This window comes from Colobus angolensis, unplaced genomic scaffold (genome assembly GCF_000951035.1).
Source record: "Colobus angolensis palliatus isolate OR3802 unplaced genomic scaffold, Cang.pa_1.0 Scaffold156, whole genome shotgun sequence".
Classification (NCBI taxonomy): domain Eukaryota; kingdom Metazoa; phylum Chordata; class Mammalia; order Primates; family Cercopithecidae; genus Colobus; species Colobus angolensis.
Genome location: NW_012114666.1, coordinates 57,128 through 79,834, shown reverse-complemented (window position 1 = coordinate 79,834; position 22,707 = coordinate 57,128). Strand labels below are relative to the sequence as shown.

The window sequence follows — 22,707 nt, the reverse complement described above, 5'->3', positions numbered from 1 at the left end:
TGATAAAGGGCAGGGCCCTGAAGCCGATTCGGATTTCCCGGGAGTCCGCCAGGATTCAGGGAACCCCTGAACCTGGGCTCCAGGAAAAGCAGGTGAAGTGGGTCCATGGCACCCAGGAGCCCGCCTTCCACTGGCTTGGGTGACAGTGCAGGCCAGGACCTCGTCCCTGCCATGCATCCCCTTTGCCCTCAGTCGCAGCAGAGCTGCCTGGGGCCCCCCAGGAAGGGATTGGGTCTGAGGCCCCACAGGGAGGGGGACAGTGCTCACCTCTCTTCAGCTGGGGCCGAGGGTGAGGACCTGGCTGCAGCTCTGCGGCACACGTGGCCCCAGGCTGCGTCCTGAGCCCCTGGCCACCTCACCCCAAGGGTCCCCAGACTTCAAGTGCCCCCACAGCCCTGGAAATCAAGGTGACTCTTTCTGGGCCTGATCCCAAGCAAATATTTATTAACTGCCTGCTGTGTACACAGCCCTGGCTGGGCCTGAAATGGCAAGAACTGGCTCCAAGGTCCTGGCCCTGTCTGAGGAAACTGCCACCCAACACAATGACAGCCATTGTGGGCAGCAGCCGGGCAGACGGAGCCGGAGCTTCCAAGCAGGGGCGGCTGCAGCCGGGCTGGGAGCCTTCACGGGTCATTAGCTTGCTTAATGGTGCTGCAATAGGCCCCGCTCGCCGGCCTCCCCTGAGACACCCAGAGGAGGCAGAGGTCACGAGGTGGCCTGGCTCCTTCTCCAGGGCAGCTGGCACCGTCTGCTCCCCCTACCAGGGGTGCGCCCGTGTGGACACAGGATGCAGGGTCAGGGAGCAGGGGAGGAACTGAGTCTCCCTTGTGCAGGCACAAAGGCGGCCTCAGGACCAGGGACCCAGCTGGGCACCAGCTGCTGGCTGGCCTGGCCTGCCTGCCGGCGTCAGGGGGCCCGTGGGGGTGAGCCAGAGGCCTGGCTTTCCCCGGGGCCAAAGGGCTCTAGGAGGCAACGGCTGCTTCCCCAGGCCCCGCCAGAGCCCTGGCAACAGGGTCATGGGGTGGCTGGCAGTGCTGGGGGGCAGGTGGGTGCTCTGGGTCCACTTGATCATGGTTTCCGGGGAGCAGTGCAGGAAGATGAGCTTGGTGCAGACCCCCCACAGGCAGGCTAGCGCAAAGCTCCAAGGAAGTGCTCCCAGATGAACTTGGTCGAGAGCATCACCAGGGCCACGAGGAGCCCAGTGATGCTGGGGAAAGCAGGCGGGGCTAGGACCCCACCCACACCCCCTCCCTGGAATCCCCCGGCCCACCTGGGTGATGTTATCCCAAAGACAGGGACGAGAGATGAGAGGATGGAAATGGCTCTTTGGGAAAAAGGCTGCAGGAGCTGGAGGTGATGAACAGAGCAGGCGAGAGGAAGGGGAGGCCCCCTCCTCCCTCCATGTTAGAGAAGGGAGCCCTGGATCTGGCTGCCACCAGCGGCTTGTGCACACCTGGGGCTGAGGGCACACAGAGCTGCACATACACACTCAAGGCCGCTGTGAGGGCCAGAGGGCTGTGGAAAGCCCAGCTGAAGGCTGCACTTCCAGGCTGAAGAGCGTTTTACCGGCATCCGCCAGGAAGCCTGGGCTCTGGGGGCTGTGTCATTGTAGATGACCATTTCCAGGTCGTGGCCACAGCCCCAGTTCTGGTCACAGCCAGGCCACCAATCCTCCTGCGCCACCCACCACTTAGCCACCAGGCCGTCTTCAGGGCATCGGCCGGCCTCGGTTGCTGCGGCCAGACCCTGATGTTGCACAAGAAGGCCGGCCAGTCCATATCCTGCAGCCTGCGAGGGTGCGCTGGGTGAGAGGGGTACAGTCCCCAACCTGGGAGGGGACCCTGATGCAGGTCCCCAGAACTGAGGGAAAAGTCTCTCCCCAGAGGTCAGGTCTTTGTCAGCAAAGGTGCAAAACCAGGGGAGTGGCGGCACCAGGCCCCAGAGACATTTGAAATGACCTCAGAAGACCCAGGGCCACTCAGGGCGACCCCATCGGGGAGCTGCCTCTGACAGGCTGTGACGGATGTTTACGGAAGGGACCGATGGTCACCTGACTCTCAGGAGTGCAGGAGAGGCCACTGAGGCCCATTCAGAAGGCACTGGGTATTGGTGCCTGTGGACTCGGCCTCTGGCTGGTGGTGAGGAAGAGGATTTCTCACCACCCATCCTCTGGCCCCTGCTGCCTGAGGGAGCAGACTCCTGTGAGGTGGGTTCCGGGAAGTTCGTCTCCAGCAGGAACTCCAGGCCAAGTACACGTCTCTGATCATGCGTCACCGTGGCGGTGCGTGCGTGCATGCGTGTGCACTGGTCTGTGGCCTGTGGCCCGTGAGTCCCACTAGGGCCCATGTGAGGGAGAGGGTCTTCCACCTCGCCTCCCATTCAGGCCCTCCCTGTGCCACACAGACACCCATCTGTGCCCTCCCCTTCTGTGCCAGCAAACATGGAAGAGAGAGACACTGAAAAGAGGCAACTCAAATGGAATGAAACTGTTTCTGTTGGGGAATGCTCGGATGTTCAATCATCTCAGAAAATCCTACCCCGCCTCCCGATGCAGATGATTACTCTAAGTGCAACTCCAATCGGGCTGGTGACTCCCCAGGAAACCTCTGAAGCTGTCCCAGGCTGTTCCCAACATCGGGCCTCCACGCTGGCACACCAGGACCCGAGGCCCCTGACAAAGCTCCTCATTCCTGCCTCGCTCAAGGCCCAGGTCCCCCACCTGAAACACCCACTTCCACCAGCATCTCCTGCCTCACTCCCGCTGCCAGGTCCCCAGAAGCTCTTGTTCATGAGCTTGCCTGCCATCCACAGCCCCCACCACAACCCAAGTGGCTGTTGAATTCGCTGCCCTGATTCTCTGCCCGGAGCCTCAGTTCAGACCATGTTCCCTGGCGAGTTAGTGTTCAGCATTTTTGTTTATTTGTTTGTTCTTTAACAAAAGGTTGTTTTGGTTTGAGATTCAGCAAAAACACACACTGCATTCAGCTTCCTCTCCATTTAGGATTCAGTAAATTGGTTGTTTTCCCGTCTGCTTCAAGTCCTTGCCTCAAATGAGCCTTCAACAAGATAATGCATTTAAAAGCCCTTGGAAAAGTACCAGGCCCTGCACACATGTCCAGCCCAGGCCCCGCGCACATGGACGGCATTGTCATCGTGCAGCTCTCGGAGGCAAACCCGGCAGCGCACAAAGTTCCCATCCCACCCACGCGAGCCTCAGCTCCTGGGGAACATGGCCCAGGCGGGGGTCCTTCCCCACGGCCTCACAGATAGGGCTCAGGAGGGAAGGGGCTGCCGTCGTGCAACCCTGCTGCTAGGCTAGTCCCCAAAGCCCAGACCTGTGCCCCTCCCTGTGGCCTGGGCTTGCTTTCTTCCCTTGCACAGAGCTGAGAGGACAGGGATGCAGCAGATGAGATGCTAACACACCCTCAGGGAGGTGACAGTCCTTCCTGATATCCAGCCAATGGGCCATTTTTGCTTTCAGTGCCCGCTGGAATCCTGGAGGCTTTGGGGATCAGTCCAGGGAGCATTCTGCAGTCAGGAAAACAACATTGAAAACCAAAACCCACAATTAAAAAGCTTAGAAGCCTGGTTTACATTCACTGATAGCGCAGTTAGAACCCACGGCAGCCTCTATCTAAACGATCTGTTCCCATTGGCTGCGTAAGAAACTCAGTGGTGTCATGGACCCCTTCACCTCCCTTAAATAAATTTAGCAGTAATGAGGGCAGTTACCCCAACTTCACAACCATGAGTACTTTTGAGCCTGAGACCCCCTTTCTCCTAACAAGTTGGATAAGTTTCTGTGGCATCCATGACCCAGCTTGTTCCAGTGCGTGAAAGCCCAGAGCCAACTTCCTTGTCCAATAATATTTGTTAAGCACTACTGGCATGCAGTCCCAGAAAAACGAATCCCTCCTGCAGGTGTGTCTTCCCAGCCTGCAAGTGGAACGGCTTCCGGAAGAAGGAGCCGGCATGGTCCTGCAGGAGGCTGGAGGAGGGCTGTGCCCCTGGCACCCACAGGGGCGGGGTGACTGAGGACTACCCCCCATCGGGATGTCATTAGCCATTACCAGAAGAGCTAATGCATCATAAGCAATTTGCCACATGCAAGGCAGCCCCTGGGAGGTGCTGTTTTCTTCTCCCCCATTCCAGCAGGTGCAGGAGCCCCAGGTCGCACAGGTCGTTTGTGAAAGGGAAGGAGGCATCCAAATCCAGATGGCCCAGCAGATACGCGTGTGCTGGCTGATGAAGGTGGGAGGGAGGGAGGGAAGTGAATAAATAGATGGCTGGACAGAGACATACAGCCAGGCCAAGAGGACTTGTTACTGTTGAATACCCCAGACTCTGGGCCTCGGTTTCTTCGTCTGTAAAATGGATGGGCCTTGCAAAACAAACATCTTCATGACTTGGGGTTTGTCAGTGATTTCTTGGCTATGACACCAAAGGCACAGGCAACAAAAGAAAAAATAGACAAATTGGACTTCATGCAAAGTAAGAGGTTTTTCACATCAAAAGACAGTATTCATAGAGTAAAAAGGCAGCCTGCACAATGGGAAAAAATTTGCAAATCATATACCTGATAAGGAATTGATATCCGGAATCTATAAACTCCAAAAGTGCAACAACAATAAAAGAATCTGATCCAAAAAACACTCAAAGGACTTCCATAGATAAGAAAGTACACAAATGGCAGATAAGCACAGGAAAAGATGCTCAGCATCACCGTCATTCGAAAAATCGAAATTAAAACCCTGGTGAGAAACCACCTTGCATTCATTAGGAGGGCCACTATCACAAAAACAAAATAACAGGTGTTGGTAAAAATGTGGGGGAATCACAACCCTGGCACACGCTCAGTGGGAATGGAAAATGGGGCAGGTGCTGTGAAAAACAGTATGGCGGTTCCTCAAAAGATTACAAATAGAATGATCACATGATGCAGCAACTCCACTTTGGGGTATACACCCCAAGGAATTGAAAGCAAGGCCTCAAAGAGATATTTGCACATAGGTTCACAGAAGCACTATTCACAATCATTCAAATGTAGATGCAACCCAAATATCCATCAGTGGATGAACGAGTAATAATCAAATGTCACAAATATAAGGTGTGGATGTTCAGCCTTAGAAAGGAAGTTTCGATACAGGCTACACCATGGATGAACCTTGAGGAATTATGTTAAGTCAAATAAGCCAGTCACAAAAAGACAAATACTGGAGGATTCCACTTTTACGAGGTAAGTTAGAGCAGTCAAAATCATAGAGACAGAAAGTAGGAGGGTGGTTGCCAGGAGCTGAAGGGAGGAGAGTATGAGGAGTTAGTATTGAAAGGGCGCAGAGTTTCAATTTTATGAGATGAAAGGGGTTGTGGAGATGATGGCGGTGCGGGTTGTACATTATGAATGCACTTAATGCCACTTGACTGTACGTTCAAAAATGGGCAAGACGGCAGATTTTATGGTATGTGTATTTTACCACAATAAAAAGATAATACATTTAAAAAATATAGATGGGCCCTGGACTCCTCTGGCCACCTGTGCCCCGGGAGGCAGGATGGCTCCATGTGCCATGCCCAGGTCAGCGGAACTGGGCTCAAATCCCGACTCTGCCACTTTTGTAGCTTTGAGACCTGGTGTCTGTCAGCCAGATTGTTTACCTATGCAAAGGGGACATATGTCCATGAAAGTGCCATGTAAATGGGCAAAAGACAACTCCTTTGGTCACGTCCTAAACCCCACCCTGCAACAGTTGTGCTCAGCAGAAAACCCTCTGTGCCAGGGCACTGCTGGGGCAAGGAGGGGCTCCTACAGGCTCTCGGGCGTGCAGGAGCGTGCCAGCCAGTGGGTCTCGAGTTTCCTTATCCGTGTAGCACACCACGTGCTTGCTGGCCGCTTCCACATTCATGGCCAGAGACTAATTCCTGAACTGGGGAAGGAAAAGCCAAGTGCAGATCTGGAGAAACAAAGGTAGCCCCAGGTGCTCGGGTCCAGCTTCCTTCCCTGTCCAGTTTGCGCCCCACACCCTCTGCCCTCTCAGCTCTGCTTCCTCCATCCAGTCCTCACTTGGCCCTGAAAATTCCAAACAGAGTAGACAGATGTGGCTCCTGCCCACTCCTGTGCAAACTCGTGGGCCCCCGAAGGAAGACATGGTATCTTCCTATGGCTGGGAGATGGCGCAGTCTCATTTCCTCCCCATGCTATAAATAAATGACTCACAGACAGCAGTTCTAGGCAGAGGGGATGGTGTCAGGGAACACTGCAGGCCCCCACCTCCCCTCTGCGTGTAGTTTTGCATCCACTCATTCATTCAATCAACATTTCATTGTGCTTCTGCTCTGTGTCAGGTACTGACAAAGTTGAGGAGAGATGGCCCCTGCCCTCCCAGGGTTCACAGCCACCAGGGAGACAGGGGCTCATCACATTATGGCCCAAAGAAATACACCACAAACTGGGATGACTGTTGTGAAGTATAGGCAGGTGGCATGATGAGGACATTTTAAAGGGAGGCCTGTCATTGCTTGGGGAGGGGACCAGGTAGGGAACGCCTCCCTGGAGGTATAGATATCTGAACTGAGAGCGCAAGGATGTGAGTACTCAAGGGTGCAGAAGATGGGGTAAATCAGTTCCAGCACAGGATGCAGCATGTGCAAAGGCCCAGGGCTGGAGTGGGCCGTGACAAGTTACAGAAATGCAAAGGAGGCCACTGCTCCTGAAAAGGAGAGGGGGACACAGGGATGGGGGAGTGAGATGGGGTGGGAGAGGTGGACACAGGCCTTGCAGGTCATGAGAGAGTGCCGTGTGAATATGACCATTTCCCTGAGGATGCCCCAGTCCTCAGCACGGGGTGACTGGAATTCACACAGAGAGCCACAGTCTTACCGACTTCAGAGTGAGGGAGTGGAATTTGGGCTGTCAGAGCCCAGGAAAGTCCCAGGGATGGGGGGAAGTGAGGACGTCCTGCAAGCCAAGAGGTAGAGCCCCTTGAAACTTGGTCTGACTGCTGTTTCTGGCCATGGTAGAGCTGCAGGGGCTGCATTTACCTACTGCTTTAGATGAGTTAGAAAGCCAGACAAATATATAGAAAGCAGTGTTTCAGACACAAGAAACATGCAGCACCAGAATGATGCTTGCGAGAAATGGAACAAACGGCATGAGCCTCCAACCAGCCCAGCTCCCTGCCTGGGGAGAGTTTCCAGGTGTGGCCCAGGGAGGAGAAACCAAGCCAAGCCCAGGCAGGAGGCCTCCATGAGCTCGAGCAACAGAGTTGAACATCCAGGATGGCCAAGGCAGCTGGAGTTTGCTGGACAGAGATCTCAGAAGAAGAGAGTGGCACAGACAGAAAGACAATATCAAAACATCTAATACTCTTAATTGAAATCCCTAAGAGAAGAAGATTGGTGCAGATAAATATTTTTTGAAAGAATGATAGCAGAACCTTTCCAAATATGGGAAAAGCCATAAATTTACAGGTTCAAGAGGTTTAGAGGACTCCAAACAGGATAAATTCAAAAAAATGCACACCCGCACACATCATAATCAGATTACTGAAAACCAAAGATAAATATCTAAAAAGCAGCCAGAGAAAAAGCACGCCTACCATAGTGATAAATAATGACTGAAGATTAACCAGAAAAAATGGTTGTCAGAAGACACAGAAACATATCTTTAAAAGCATGAAGCAAAAGAACTGTCAACTCAGAATTCTACACAGAGCAAAAATTGTCAAGAATGAAAGAAAAAAAAAAAGACACAGTCTGAGGAAGAAGAAGAAAAGAATTAAAGAATCAACACTAGTAGACCTACTCTAAAAGAAAGGATGTTCTTCAGACAAAGGAATTACACCAGTATAAGACTTGGAACTTCAGGAATGAAGGAAGAACAACAGAAAAGGTAAATATCTGGTAAATATAATGGGCTACTTTTCTTCTCCAAAGTACCTAAAATGTATATAAGCTATAAAAAGCAAATATTATAACATTATCAAGGGGATTCAATGTATGTAGATTTAATACATATGACAATTATAACAGAGAAGTTAAAAGTATAACATAAAGAGGGTAAAGTATGACACAGAGAAGGTAAAGATAACCACGTGGTTATAAGCCTTCTATATTTTACATGTTATGATAAAATACTAACTCTAAATAGATTATGAAAGGTTAAGTATGTATATAATACCTAAAGCAGCAAATAAAAAATAACACAAAGAGATATAACAACAAAAACCAATAAATAAAATAAATAGAATGCTAAAAATATTCACATAATTCAAAAGAAGACAGAAAAAGGAACATAGAAAAAAATGAGAAAATAGAAAAATAATAAAATGGTAGACCTAAATCTAACTATATCAATAATGACATTAAATTGAAACAGTTTAAATATAGCAATGAAAAAAATTGTCACATTGGATTGAAAAAAAAAAACAAAACAAACCAGAATCCAATCATATGTTAAATGATAGGGTTTGGCTGTGTCCCCACCAGAATCTCATCTTGAATTCCCACATGTTATGGGAGGGACAAGTGGGATGTAATTGAATCATGGGGGAAGGCCCTTCCAGTGCTATTCTCATGATAATGAATTAGTCTCATGAGATCTAATGGTTTTGAAAAACAGGAGTCTCCCTGCACAAGCCCTCTCTTTGCCTGCTGCCATCCATGTAAGACATGATTTGCTCCTCTTTGCCTTGTGCTGTGATTGTGAGGCTTTCCCAGCCACATGGAACTGTAAGTCCAATTAAACTTCTTTCTTTTGTAAATTGCCCAGTCTCAGATATGTCTTTATCAGCCACATGAAAACAGACTAATATACTATACATAAGAAATACACTTTAAATACAATTGTATAGACTGGAAATTAGTAAACTATGGCTCAGAGGCCAAATACAGCCCACGGCCTGTTTTTAAGAATGGTTTTTACATTTCTTAAGGGTCGTGAAGAAGAAAAGGAGGGGAAGAAAGAGGTAATAGAAACCATATGTGGCCACAAAACCTACAATATAAATATATATATATTATATATAATATATATAATATATATATATAATATATATATACACACACACACACACACACACAATTTGTTTTTTTTTTTTTGAGACAGAGTCTCACTCTGTCGCCCAGGCTGGAGTGCAGTGGCACGATCTCGGCTCACTGCAAGCTCCACCTCCTCGGTTCATGCCATTCTCTTGCCTCATCTTCCTGAGTAACTGGGACTACAGGCGCCCGCCACTGCACCGGGCTAATTTTTTTGTATGTTTAGTAGAGACAGGGTTTCACCGTGGTCTCAATATATACTTTTTCATACACACACACATATATATTTTGAGACGAGATCTCATTGCATCGCTCAGGCTGGACTGCAGGGGTGCAATCATAGCTCACCTTAACCTCAAACGTTTGGACTCAAGCAATCCTCCTGCCTCAGCCCCCTGAGTAGCTGGGACTATACGGTGTGTGCCACGATGACTGGCTAATTTTATAATTTTCTGTAGAGATGGGATCTTTCTATGTTACCCAGACTGGTCCCTAACTCCTGGCCTCAAGCCATTCTCCCTCCTTGGCCTCCCAAAGCATTGTTGTGAGCCACTACGCTCAGCCAAGAATCTATTTCTTAGGACACAGAAATGACTCTGGGAGCCCAGATTTGACCTTCTCATAATATTTTCTTGGGACCCAGCCATATCTACTTGTGTAGTTTTCATCTACAGCTGCTTTTGCTGAAAATATGTACTATCAGTTGGGTGCAGTGGCTCATGCCTGTAATTCCAACACTTTGGGAGTCTGAGGCAGGTGGATCACCCAAGGTCAGGAGTTCCAGACCAGTCTGGCCGGCATGGTGAAACCCCATCTCTACTAAAATACAAAAAAATTAGCCTGGCGTGGTGGTAGGCACTTGTAATCCCAGCTACTTGAGAGGTTGAGGCAGGAGAATTGTTTGAACCTAGGAGGTGGAGATTGCAGTGAGCCGAGATCATGTCATTGCACTCCAGCCTGGGCAACAGAGCAAGACTCTGTCTCAAACAACAACAAAAACAACAACAAATGTGTACTATCAGGTGCTTTACAGAACAAGTTTTCCAAGTCCTGGTCTAAATTCACTGATGCACTTTCAGAGGGCTCCTTGAATTCTCTGGGACTGTTTACAAAGTGGACCTTTTCCAGAAGAAAGTCCACAGTTTCCATCAAGCTCTCAGAGGGTCCCCAGCCCCCAAAGCACAGGGCTGCTAGACTGAGCAAATACAAATTCAGGACCCCAACCTCCTGGTTCACTGGGCCGCTCCCTCCGATGTTTCTTGAACCATTTGGTGGTCTAGTAAGGAACATGAAGTTACACTTATTTCCTCTAAACTTATTTTTATATATTTTTATGGCATAAGCACTTTTCTGATTGCAATTGAAATCCATGCTTATTCTGAAAATGGAAACTCTGGCCGAAAGGGACAATAAAGGAAGGGAAAGTACTCCATGAAGGAGCTGCCGGCTGCCACCTGATGGCTGTAGCCTGTTTGGGATGGGGATGGGTGTCTCCCCAGCACCGGATGTCTTTCTGAGCACGCTGGCTTCATTGTCTTCTCTGTGTAATGACGTATTTTAGACCTCTCTCCAGAGCAGAGTATGAGCTCCTCCTCATTCTTAACTGCTGTGTCCTACTCAATAGATGGCCGCACCATCGCTGACCTGCAGCTGAACTTGATACGATTCATCTCCGTATCATTGAGGCTCTGGTCCTCTTACTCTGATCAGAGGAATTAAGACAATCTAGTATTGCATTGTTTTTATCCAAGTAAGATAATGTACGTAATTTAAAAGCCAAAGACCTCTGTAGGTTGAGGATGACAAATCCAGTCCTCAGCCCCACCGTCTCCAGCGGCTCCTCCTCACTGCCTTCCCAGCTGCCGCCTGTGTCATTTGCCAGTGTGTTTCTAAGAAAGTGCTTCGGTGGCTGTCCCTCGATTTATCCATCCCAGACATTCTGCACTGAGCTCCTTACCTGGCAATGAGGCGTTTGACTCCTTAGACCCCACGAAGAGCTTCCCTCTGAAGCTCGTGTCCTCCGCTGTCCTCAGGACTCAGCTGAGAGGCTGCTCTCCGGCCTCCCCCGCGTCAGGGGCTCCCTTCCTAGGCCCCTGTCACACTCGTGCTGCTGCAGGGCTTATTCTTGGCTGGCCATCCTTGCAGAGGTTGGGGGCTGCCTCTGCCCTCAGTGAGTGTCCAAGGAGGCCGAGGAGGAAGGCAAGTGGGCAGCCCGGAGTGCGGACACAGGGGCTCTCTGACCTGCCAGGTCGGAGATGGCCAGCCAGGTGGACAGAGGCCCTTCCCACCTCCTGCAGAGAGCCGTGGGCCTCTGCCCCTCTCAATGTGGACCTAACAGACCTGAGAACATAGTGCAGTTTCTTTTGCTTGGGAAAACCTGAATTTGCTCAAATAATTCCGCCAGTGTCTGCTGAGAGCCAGGCGCAGTGCTGGGGGCTGGGACGAGAAAGGCCCTGCCCACAGCCTCGCCCTGTGGCCCAGAAAACACCTGTGAGGCTGGAGCCCAGGCCGCCATCTTTTCTGCAGGTGCTGTTTGGGAGAAGGTTCTAGGACATCTTGGAATCATTAGGTAAGCAGGGAGCCTCGGGAATGAGGGTGGGCCCCGGACAGGTTACTGTGGGTGGGTGTTGGGTACATTCAGACCCACCCAGCTCCTATTTTTTGAGAAGCTCCGGGTTGCCCAGTCCCAAGTGAGCAGAACAAGACCTGGTCTTTCCGCAGGGAACCTGACACCTGGGTGAAGAGGCAGGACCCACATGGGAAAGACCAGGTCAGTGCCGCAGCCCCCCAGTGTCATGGAAGTGCCAGAGGAGTCACAGAAAAGCCAAGAAGGGGCTCAGCAAGTGACCGCCGTGATGCAGAAAACACAGCATCCTCCGCGGCCTGCCACGCAGCCCTCACAGATCTACCCACTTAATCTCACACCTGTGCTCCTGATGCGGAGAATGAGGCGAGGAAGGGGCAGATGTCTGGCCGTGCTCTCACAGCTTGTAAGTAGCAGAGCTGGGAGTCAAACATGCCAGGGGCTCCAGGACCCATGTTCTTCTAACTGCACACCATGTGGTTCTGCTGTCATTAGGAGAAAATAATAATAGGCACGTTGACAATAATAGTATTGATAATGCTAATTTATCTACAGAATTCTCACCATACCCACAGGAGGGAGGGAGTGAGAGAGGAGGAGAGAACAGGAGGGAAGAGGAGGGAAGGAGACAGGAAGAGAGAGAGGAGAGAAGAGGAAAGAGAACGAACCATTGTGGGAGGGAGAGCACCAGGCTGCATAGTCCCCACACAGACAGGCAGCCTCTCTCAGGAAGCCCACAGGTGTGTGCCTCTGTCCCATCAGGCTCAGCCACGTGGATGCAGGGAACGCTGTGCACCTGCGGCCTCCAGGCCCTGGGATGGCTCTTGTGGGCCTCATCATCTCCGGGCTGAGCCGTAAGCTGTGTTCTTCTGGGAACACAGAGTCTTTCTCTTACAACATCGTGGGCCATGAGGAGCAAGAGGTGGATGGAGAGGTGGAGATGCCACAGGTAGGTGGGGTGGCAGGACCGCCTTTGTTTCCTGAGGTGTGTGGGGACTACGTACTCCACGGAGTGCTGGGAGGTGTTTGTAGGTGGAAAAAAAAAAAAAGAGGGAGAGAGAGAAATGTCAAGTTCTTCAAAATTAAGAGTTCTCTTGCAGGCCTTGTCAGTGCCTTTGCAGGGTTGACGGGCAATGAGACTCCCTCCACCCCCTGCCAGCAGGGGAATGTTGCCCTGAAGGCGGTAGTTTTGTCTATTTCTGTTTGTGTCCTGGGCACCTGAGCCATGCCAGGCCTGTAGTAGCTACTCGATACGTGTAACAGGAAGAAAACCTGGCCAGTGTGTGGATACAGCTCTCCAGTACATGGTGAGGATTGAGCTCCAGGGACTCTGCCACAGCTGGCCATGCCCACGCACTGGGCGACAGTCCTGAGAGCCAGGGTCAAGGGAAGGGACTGTTCCTGTGCTGCCGAGGCGCCCAAAACTCTCCATACACCAGTGCCTGAGGCTCCATGTTGAGATGCAGACCTTCAGCCGAAACGTACATGCGTCTGCACATAGGCCATTTAAATGCAGAGACCCGTAAAAAGACCAGGGAGATTTTTGTTGGTCTTCCTTAGTTTGAGGTGGAAATAGAGATCCAGCTAGAGGATAGATCTTTCCAGAGTTCCCAAGTCCTCCCTCCGGTTCGGCACTTTGCTGGAGTCCTCTCAGAACTCAGCAGCACGGCTGTGCTCACAGCTGCAGTTCCTCCAGCGAAGGATGCAGAGTGAAGTCAGCCCGGGGAAGGGCGCGTGGGGCAAGGCCCAGGAGGGCTCTGGGTGTGAGTTCCAGCTCTCCTGTCTCAGGGAAGTGGCGCGAACGCCACTTACCACGTGATGTGTGACTGCACACAAGTGCTGCCAGAACTGGAAGTATCCACTGGGGCTTTGCCACATAGACATGGCTGCCCACCCACGTGGCTGACCTCCGTCTCCAGCCCTCTGGGAGTGGAGCCCAAGGCCCCCGCCATAAAGCATACTTTCAGCATAAGCAATCTGGGATGGCCCAAGACGTCAGTTAAACAAAGACACTCTTATCAGGCAGGACATCCCAAGGGCTTAGTGGTCGCCTCCCAGGAGCCAAGGACAGAGGCCAGCTCTCTCTGGGCAAGATGAATGCTTCACTGCACAGTCACCTGCTGTCCCGAGTTTAGAATCTTGTAACCCTCAGCAGCTGACCCAGCCTGGGAGGTTCTGCTTGAATACTTTGACGGCTACCTGGGCCCAGGAGGGGCCCCTAGGGAAGAAGGCTCCTGCAGGACAGCTGCGAGGGGTGGGCAGGATGCCAGCGACAGCCTTGGGTATCTTTACGGCATCCAGAGGCTCGGCCTGGGTTAGAGGGACAATGACAATCTGGTTGGATTTGTCAAGTGCTGAGATTTGCACCCTGGAAGTAGAGACTCTCCTCTGGGCCCACAGGACCAGGGAGGCCGAGAGAGTGCTCTGTGACCTCAGCGAGCCGCTCCCCTCTCTGGGCTACAGTCTGCTCCCCTGCAAGGCTGAGGCTGGGCGGGCTCCAGGCAGACGCTCACTGCCCATTATGTTGATCCTTCGGGGTTCATCTCCAGATTCCAAAATGATCTGACCCCCCCATTTTTCAGGCAGGGGAAAGGCATGGGGACTCTTTCTGGCTGTTTTTCACTTCTAACTTTTCCCAGGTTGGTGACAGTGACTCTGAGGATGATGTCACCAGCTCTTCCTCGAAGAAGGCTAGGAGGCAAGAACTTTGTCCTAAAGGTCACTGCCTTCATTTTGGGCTTAGAAACCAAATCATAGAGCCTTTCTTCCCACTGCGGGGAAGGGCCTGGTGACCCTTCTCCTGGGCTGGGCAGGTGCCAAGAAGGTTCCTGTGGTGGGGCTAGCGTTGGGCTACATGATGGGAGGGACAGACACCCAAGCGGCTGGAGCAGGCCTGGGCACTGCGAGGAGGCATTGGGGGAAGGGGCCGCAGCTGCAGCGAGTCCAGCCAGGGCCTGCAGGCTGAGTTCTCCATTCCCCCGGCACAACGGTGATGCCGAGTCACAGGAGAAGGGGAGGGAGAGTGCACTTCCGCTCAGTGGCACGGAGATGGGGGTGCCGCCATGATGGGGTGCTGCCAAGATGGGGTGTCGCCGAGATGGGGTGCCACCTGCCATTAGGTCTTGTTGCTCTTCAGAGGAGGGACAAGGAGCTCCTAGAAGCGGCTCAGGCCATCCCAAGGAAGCCCAGGCTGACCTGCAGGGTCAGCCCTGTCCCAAGGCTGCAGTGCTCTTGGGCGTGTGTCTGTGGTCACCAGTCTATGAAAGCTGTTTTCAGAGCCAGCTTTTCCTGGCTGGGTCTCAGGGTGCATGGTCGGAGTGCGCGGTGGGCAGGGCTGCCAGTCACATGGGTGGGAGCTGTCTCCCCAGCGATGGTCTCCCCTTCTGTGGCCTCAGCCTGGGCTCCTAGTGGACATGCTGTTGGTCTCTGAGCGCCGTGGCTGTTGGCAGGCTCTGGGTCTTCATAACCATCTTTACCACCGGCTGCCTGACGCACTTGTTCCCCTACCAGCTCCCCTTCTTTCCGGACCTTGTGCCTTGCAGTGACATTGACGCCCTGCAAAGTCCCCTTGGTCATCACCGCCATGGACAGGGCTGGGCTCGGCCCCCCGGTGGTCTGCGGCTCACTAGGTGGCCAGGGCCACATTGGATATCCCCAGAGGGGTTGGCCAAGCCCTCTTCTCCTGATAGTTCTTGACCGCCTGAGTGGATGGGTGTGGGTGACTGGTGTATACCCCTTCCCATGTCTCGAAAGCTAGGACAAAGGTGTGGAGAGCTCAGGAAGGGTTAGCTTTGGGGATAAAATTCAACCCATACAAACCTCAGGTCTGTGCCCATCATCACATTCTGCCAGAAGGAGAGAAGGCAGCATATACCTCCATGCTTGGCCACCTGTTGTCATTCATCAATTCACTACACAGCCTGTCATTAAGGCCCAGGCCCAGGTGACTGGGGACATAGAATGCAACAGGAAACACACAGCCTGGTTTGGACTTTTTCTCCTCCAGGCTGGCACCTGACACCTTTCAGAAGGAAAGGGAACTAACAGTTGGGTGCCAGGCACTGAGGATGCAGCAATAACCAGGACAGACAAGGCTTGCAGCCTGATGATGGGGGAGAAGAGAAGACGGGGCTTGCAGCCTGATGGGGGAGAAGACGGGGCTTGTAACCTGATGGGGAGACAGGAGTTAAATGGATGATGCAATGAGTTCCATAGCAGAGAAGGGGCAGAGGCCACACAGACACACATGGGCAGCCCTGGAAGCTGGCCCTGGGGTGTGTTGGGGGAAATGGCCATCCGAGGAGAGCTCTGATCTGAGACAGCCAAGGGGATCCACAGTGTGCCCTTGCCCCATCTCCATACCCCTTCCCTGTGCCTGGCCATCTCCCCTCCCCAGGCAACTGGTGGGCTAGGGCACAGAAGGCTCAAGTGATGCTGCTGCCACCAGGATGGGTGCCTGACCTGAAGTGTTCATGGTGGCATCTGTGACTTCCTGGTTGGCCTTCTGCACACAGGAGATGATCGCACGCATCAGGACCAACCACAGTCTCCTGGAAGCTCCACTGCCATCCAGGCTCTGGCTGGCCGGAGATGATAAACCCTTTGATTCTGCTGCTGTCCTATTACACACTGGTCCTCCTGCTGCCTCTGTGGGCCCACAACCTGGAGTAAGTGTGCCCCAGATAGCTGGGAGCATCTGTTCACCTTCCCACTCCTACAGAGGAAAGCAAGTTGATGGGCCAGTTTCTACTAAAGTGTGAAGGACTGATATTTGCTTACTGGGTTTCTCTTCCCGTGGTACTGAACAGATTGAGTGTGATGGTTTAGAGTGGGAGAGGGGAAGACTAAGGAGGTGTGAGAGTTGCCTTAGAATTTTGAAGAGCTGTCGCACAGCTGAGGCAGCCAACTTGCCTTCACTTGGCTCTGGGGAGCAAAAGGAAAGTAGGAGGGTATCAGTTACAAGAAGGCAGGTTTTGACTTAATATGTGAAAGAATTGCAAAAACAAATGACAGCTGCTCACTGACAGAGGCGTAGGTCCCTGGGCGTTTGACCCATTGCAAGGCCTGAGACGGCCTCTCTGGGAGGTTGTCTTGGGATGAATTCAGGAGCCACTGGGAGGTTTTACCAGTGGCGGCTTACGGCAGGGCTTGAGTGTGGACGGCTGTGGTGGGAGCCAGCGTGACTGAGGGGCAGAGGTGTCCTTTTACTTAATTAAAATGGAAAAAAACAAACAAACAGTAACACTTGATTCAATTATTGGAAAACTTTAATGCTTGTTTGGAACAACCCGAATGTACGAATCTGTCTTCCACTTTACATTTTACGAAATCTAAATATGGATCAAGTGTTTCTGATGAAAATGCAGTATCTGAATTGAGATATGCTGTAAGAGCAAAATACACACCAGATTTTGAAAACATGATATAGAAAAAAAAGACTGTAAATATTGCAGTATTTTTTATCTTGTCTCCATGTTGAAGTAATCATGTTTTGGATGTTTTAAAAAGCCACACGTGACTCAGGATCCCGCCTTCTATGGCAGTGAGCCTCTCTGCTGGGAATCATTGAACACAGCTGAGATTTTGGAGAAGTACTTCCTGCTCAATGGCCCAGAGACCCAGAAGCAGGGTCTTCTGGAGCCAAGTAGCCTCAGTTTAAAATATTCTACTCTGTGGTCTCTTCTTCCTGTGGAGGGCTTTTTTATATACCAGTCAGTCTCACAGGGGACTGTAGAGAAGGCAGAAGATTTGAAATCTGTGTTGTCCTCAAGGAACAGGGAGAGATGGGGGTGCACCGCCTGAAGTCACAAAGCAAAAGTGAAGAACGCGAGCTGCCTTCTGTGCCGTGGGCCTCAGGCAGGGAGGAAGGCCAGCTGAGACATCTTCACATTGCTCCTCATAGCCACGTGCCACGGCAAGCACACACCTTTTTTTTTTTTTTTTTTGAGATGGAGTCTTTCTCTGTCGCCCAGGCTGGAATACAGTGGCGTGATCTCTAATTTTTTGTATTTTCAGTAGAGACAGGGTTTCACCGTGTTAGCCACGATGGTCTCGATCTCCTGACCTTGGGATCTGCCGACCTTGGCCTCCCAAAGTGCTGGGATTACAGGTGTGAGCCACCGTGCCCGGCCTTTCTTTTAAAAATAGCGTAATAGTAGTTTCTTTCTTTTACAAATAGTTTCACACTTTTAAAAATAGCATAATAATAGTAACAGCAACAGGAGGTCAGTTTATTGAGAGTGTCCTCCGCATCAGTGCTTGACATGATCATGCCCTTCATTCCATCGAGGGAACGTCGCCTGCTCACATTGCAGCATTCAGTGGCAAACTGGGATTTGAACTCAGGCAGTGCGACACCAGAATTTCTGCCTTCACCACTTGCTCCATTGTCTCCTTAGCAAGTGGAGGGTGGGGAGCCTGCTGTGAAATGTGTGCAGGTTGAGTTAAGCCACCATGGAAATTCCAAGCTCAGCGAGCCAAGGTGGTGCCAGCCAGCAGTGCACCTGCAGTTCTGCGCCGTGGCCAGCACGCTCCTAGTACTCAGCAAGTGCTCAGTAAATGCTTGCTCAATGAATGAGGCTTGCTCTGAGGAGCTGAGCAAGAAGCCTGCCTCCCAGCGCAGGGCATCTGGCACCCATGCATCATTCATTGCTTTGCCCAATAAACGTCAAGCGGAAGTGGTGGAGGTGGCTCGGGCTCACAAATGCACCCTGGGGACTGGTTGGCAGGCACTACTCATCTGCAGATAGGGGGACTGAGGTTTCCAGAAGCAAATAACTTGCCTAAGGTCACAAACCCAGCTTCCCTGAGCCTTGAGGGGAAGCTGTCCATCTTGGAAAAAACAGTCTGTATGAGTAATTGCCCAAACCACTCACGCCACAGTGATTATACACCCGCTCGCCTCGGTGGGGTGGAGCCCATTCCTCATCTTGTATCTGTTTCTGTGCACAGCCCCGTGACAACACCAACATCCAGGCCCCGAGGGACCCCGGGATGATTTGTAATACAGAGAAAGGAAGGCTGCAGACAGCCGACGCTGCTCCCCAGAGTGAACGTAAACTGAAAACATGGCTCACCTGTGAAACCTCTCGTCTCTAGCCCATCACAGTGGGGTGCCTTCACCTTCCCAGTTTAGCTGCTCAGAGTGGAGTCATAGCTTTGCACTTAGCTTCAGAATTGCTCCAGGGCTGTCTTGCCTCTGTATGCAGAGCCCTGGAGCAGCAGAAGGGCTTCTGTGGATCTTTAATCCCCCCTCCCCGCCAGTGCCTACCACAGTGCACTGGACATGGGGCATATTTAATCACGGCTTGCTAACAGCTTGTTCCACTGTCAATTTCACAGCCAGCTCTAGGAGGAGTGGGCACAGAAGGATGTAATTAATATCGATGACCTCAACCAATTTCCTCCCCCGTTAAGCCAGGCTAGGACCTGTCTTCCTAGTGTCACCCAGCATAGAAAAGTTAAAAAATAAAATCTGCTAGATCAGTATTTTTTAAAAAAAACAAAAACAAAAATGCAACAACAATCACACCTGTTTGTTCTTGCCTTGAGGTCACTTCCCAGGTGTTTACACTCGACATAGGAGCCATCTTCACACCCAAGCAAGTCCAAGTAGCACAATGACCCTGAGTCATGCCATCCCTGAGACCCTGTCCTCCATAACGGGTGTGGGGGCCGCCTCCCCACAGCTGTGACTGTTTTCATATTTTATCCAGATAAGAACCTTATCGTATGATATGAGCTGGGAACTGTGTTTTCCCATCCAACAGGTTTAAGAGTCTCCTTCCGGCAAAGCCCTGTAGGTAATATATGTCCATACTTTATTTACAGGCAGACAGACAGAGCTCCTTGTTTCTTAGCCTGGTAACAACCTGAGGTCGTTCATCACCGGCTTGCTCCTTTTTTAAATTCACTGAGCAGCAGGCGTCTCTTTAAACTCATGTGCATAATGCATTTTAAAGAGCGTTTTCTGCACAGATCCATTTGCTCGACCTCGGCTCTGAGCACAAGATGGAATGGTGTTTTAGCAAGCACCTCCTACAGCCTATTTGGAATGCATATACTGGGATGTAAATGTGGCTGTGCAGCACCAGGGCTTGGAGGGGAGGCTGTGGTTCAATGCTGGTGCTGGGTGATGGCTCAATGCAAGACCCTGGGCATGGGGTTGTGGAGGCTACGAAGTCTACAAGGCAGGGTTTCTGTCCTCCAGGCAGGGCACCAGGAAGGGCATGTGAATAACTAGGGTAAAAGGCAAAGGGAAGCAGAGTTGGAACCTCTTTTTGTGTGGGGAAGTGCTTCTTGCAGGCTGTGGTCTTGCAAGATGGTAACTGGGTACCTGGGTCTCTCATCACTGCTTCAGTGAGGGGTGCTGGACCAAAGCTGGTTTATCCGGTAGGACTTCCTGGAGGAACAGCTTGCCTTGAATGAAGAGTTGGGTCTAGGGAGAGGGGGCAGGAAGTTCACGCTTGGCTGGAGAACTATCCCTGGTGAAGCCCTTGCACTGTAGTGTGGAGTGAGCAGCTCTCGGTTGGAAAGGTGCATGGGCTCACATGGAGAATGGCCCTGGATGGCCTAGAGGTCCTCAGACCTCGCCTGCTCCAAACCAGGCCCAGGACTTCTCCCTCCAAGTCCAGTCTCCCAGTTTCCTGCCTTGGTGAATGGTGTCTCGTCCTTCTGAAATCTGTAAGCAAGTTTCCTTCCTCACCCTCAAGTCTTATCTAATCAACAATAAGGGTGCTTTTGATTGTCCTAAATTTCTCTGGAATCACCCATTTTCCTCTCTACTCCACTTCACCCTCCCAGTGCATGAAATCCCCAATCTTCCCTGGACCTCTGCAATGCCAGCCAACCGATCTGTCCAAATATGCTTGTCCCCTGTAGTCTGTTCTCTACATTGCAGCTAGAAACATCCTTTCCAGTCAATCTCACCTTGTCCCTCCTCTGCCTAAAACCTTCAATGGCTCACTATTGCCCTTAAAATAAAGACCAATATGCTCAGCATGGCATTCAGTGCTCCCTATGGCCTCCTTCTCCTGTCTTCAATCATATCACAGTCTTGACTTTCTGGGCTCCAGCTCCCCTGGCTTCCTCCTCAATCCCTGTGTCTGGGAGTCAAGCGCATGTCAGGCTCATTTTTGCTCCCTTCTTGACTCAGGTGGCCCTCATTATTCCTTCCCAAGGCCCAGTCCTCACCTCCTCCGGGAAGCCTCCCCTGGCCTCTCTGACTAGTCCCCCAGTTTCAGGCTCTGTCATCACTGTGTACCTCTTGTCACGGTTCTGATCACAGCGGTAATTTTATATTTGTGTGCACAATTCTCACATGTCTCTATTACAGCTGGTATTACACAGCTACCAGGCTGCACGCAGCATGGATACATACACAGGGGTTGGTTTTGTTCATAGTTGTAGGCACAATACATCACGTGTTACTGAGCGGATGGACGTGGGAGACCTTGAAATGGCTGGGGTGTTTAAACACCACGGTCTGGGCCACAGAGGCCGCCGAGTGCCGCTAATGTGTGGAGGCTACTGCTGCTGCAGGTGGGGGCTGCTGGGGTTGGAGAAGCGAAGTAGAATGCAAACGCCCCCAGATGATTCTCCGAAAAGCTAAACAAAGAAAAGGCCAGACAGAAGGCCGGGTGAGAGGCAACAAGGGCAGCCAAGGTCGCCACAGCCCTGCCGCTGAGGTCAAGTCCGGGCTCCTGGAAGGAAGGAAAGGAAAAGACGTGCAAAGGACTCTGGATCTGCAAGAGGCTGTTAGGGAACCACAGCTGACGAGAGCAAGGCTCCCACTGGCCTCGTGGCATTTGTACAAATTGTCACCAGAGAGTTAACCAACAACAGCCCTCCCTGCTGGCTTCCAGCTGGCAGGTCCAAGTCCCCAAGTCCCAGCTCCGTGTCCTGGTCATGCCACAAGGAAGACACTGCAGAGAGCACTTGGCCAGGCCAGCCCTGAGCAGCCCTCCTCCCCTGCCAGGTGATGCTGTCCCCTAATGGGAGTTGGTGGGACCTGCCCCTTCTGCGCTGCAGGGAGCCGCAGGGGCAGAGCTTGGGGCTGGACTCATCAGCCTTTTTCCCTGCTGGAACAGAGAAAGACCATCTCGGGTTTGAGCCCCTTGGCACCCCCAGGAAGCCCTCCAAACCCCGCACTGTCCCAAACCCTAGGCTTGTACATGAAAACTCTTCATCCCTAAGACAACAATAGGAGTGAGAGGGAATGGACACTTGTCTTCTAGAGGGGATGAGTCAGCTTGGAGCCCTGTCCACACATCTCACCCTGCAAAGGTGGGGCTGGCTGGCCATGTCATAGGGATCCCGAGAGCTGGTTGCATATGTTTGGGAGCAGCATCAAGGCAGATCCCAAGATAGGCCAAGCTATGCCTTGCACTTGCTTGGGGAGTGTTCCATGGGCAAGAAAAATCTGGGTTGAGGAGCAAAAACCTCACGAGTTTCTGTCCTAGTTTGGCAGTTTTCAGGTTTTTAATAACGGTGAGAACAAACACTTTAAATGCATGAGCCAGGCGCTGCCCTCAAGCCTTCCTTGTGAACCATCTCATTCCGTTCCTACAAGATGAAATGAGCCTCATACGCGGGTGCTATCATCATCCTCAATTCACTGATGAGAATACAGAAGATCCCAGCAGTGAAGTACCGGGCCCGCATGCAATCATGTCTGGCTGACTTTAAACCCGTGCTTTGTTTTTTTTTTTTTTGAGACCGAATCTCTTGTTGCCCAGGCTGGAGTGCAGTGGCACAATCTTGGCTCACTGCAACCTCCACCTCCCAGGTTCAAGCAATTCTACTACCTCAGCCTCCCGAGTAGCTGGGATTACAGGTGCCTGCCATCACGCCCAGCTAATTTTTTGTATTTTTTTAGTAGAGACAGGGTTTCACCATGTTGGCCAGGCTCCAGGCTGGTCTCGAAGTCCTGACCTCAGGTGATCCACCTGCCTCGGCCTCCCAAAGTGCTGGGATTACAGGCGTGAGCCACCACGCCCGGCCAAACCCGTGCTCTTAGCTGCGATGCCAGAGCTGGTTTTCCCAATCTCAGCACTACTGGCATTCGGGACTAGATAATTCTGTGTTGT

General features: G+C 51.7%; 1 long non-coding RNA gene across 1 annotated transcript; it reads left to right on the top strand.

The window, feature by feature from the left end:
* The first annotated feature begins 465 nt into the window (after nucleotides 1-465).
* LOC105507948 lies at nucleotides 466-3,029 on the top strand. Its single transcript, XR_001001181.1, has 2 exons — nucleotides 466-1,796; nucleotides 1,884-3,029. It is a non-coding gene; the product is annotated as an uncharacterized LOC105507948 (long non-coding RNA).
* The last annotated feature ends 19,678 nt before the right edge of the window (nucleotides 3,030-22,707 follow it).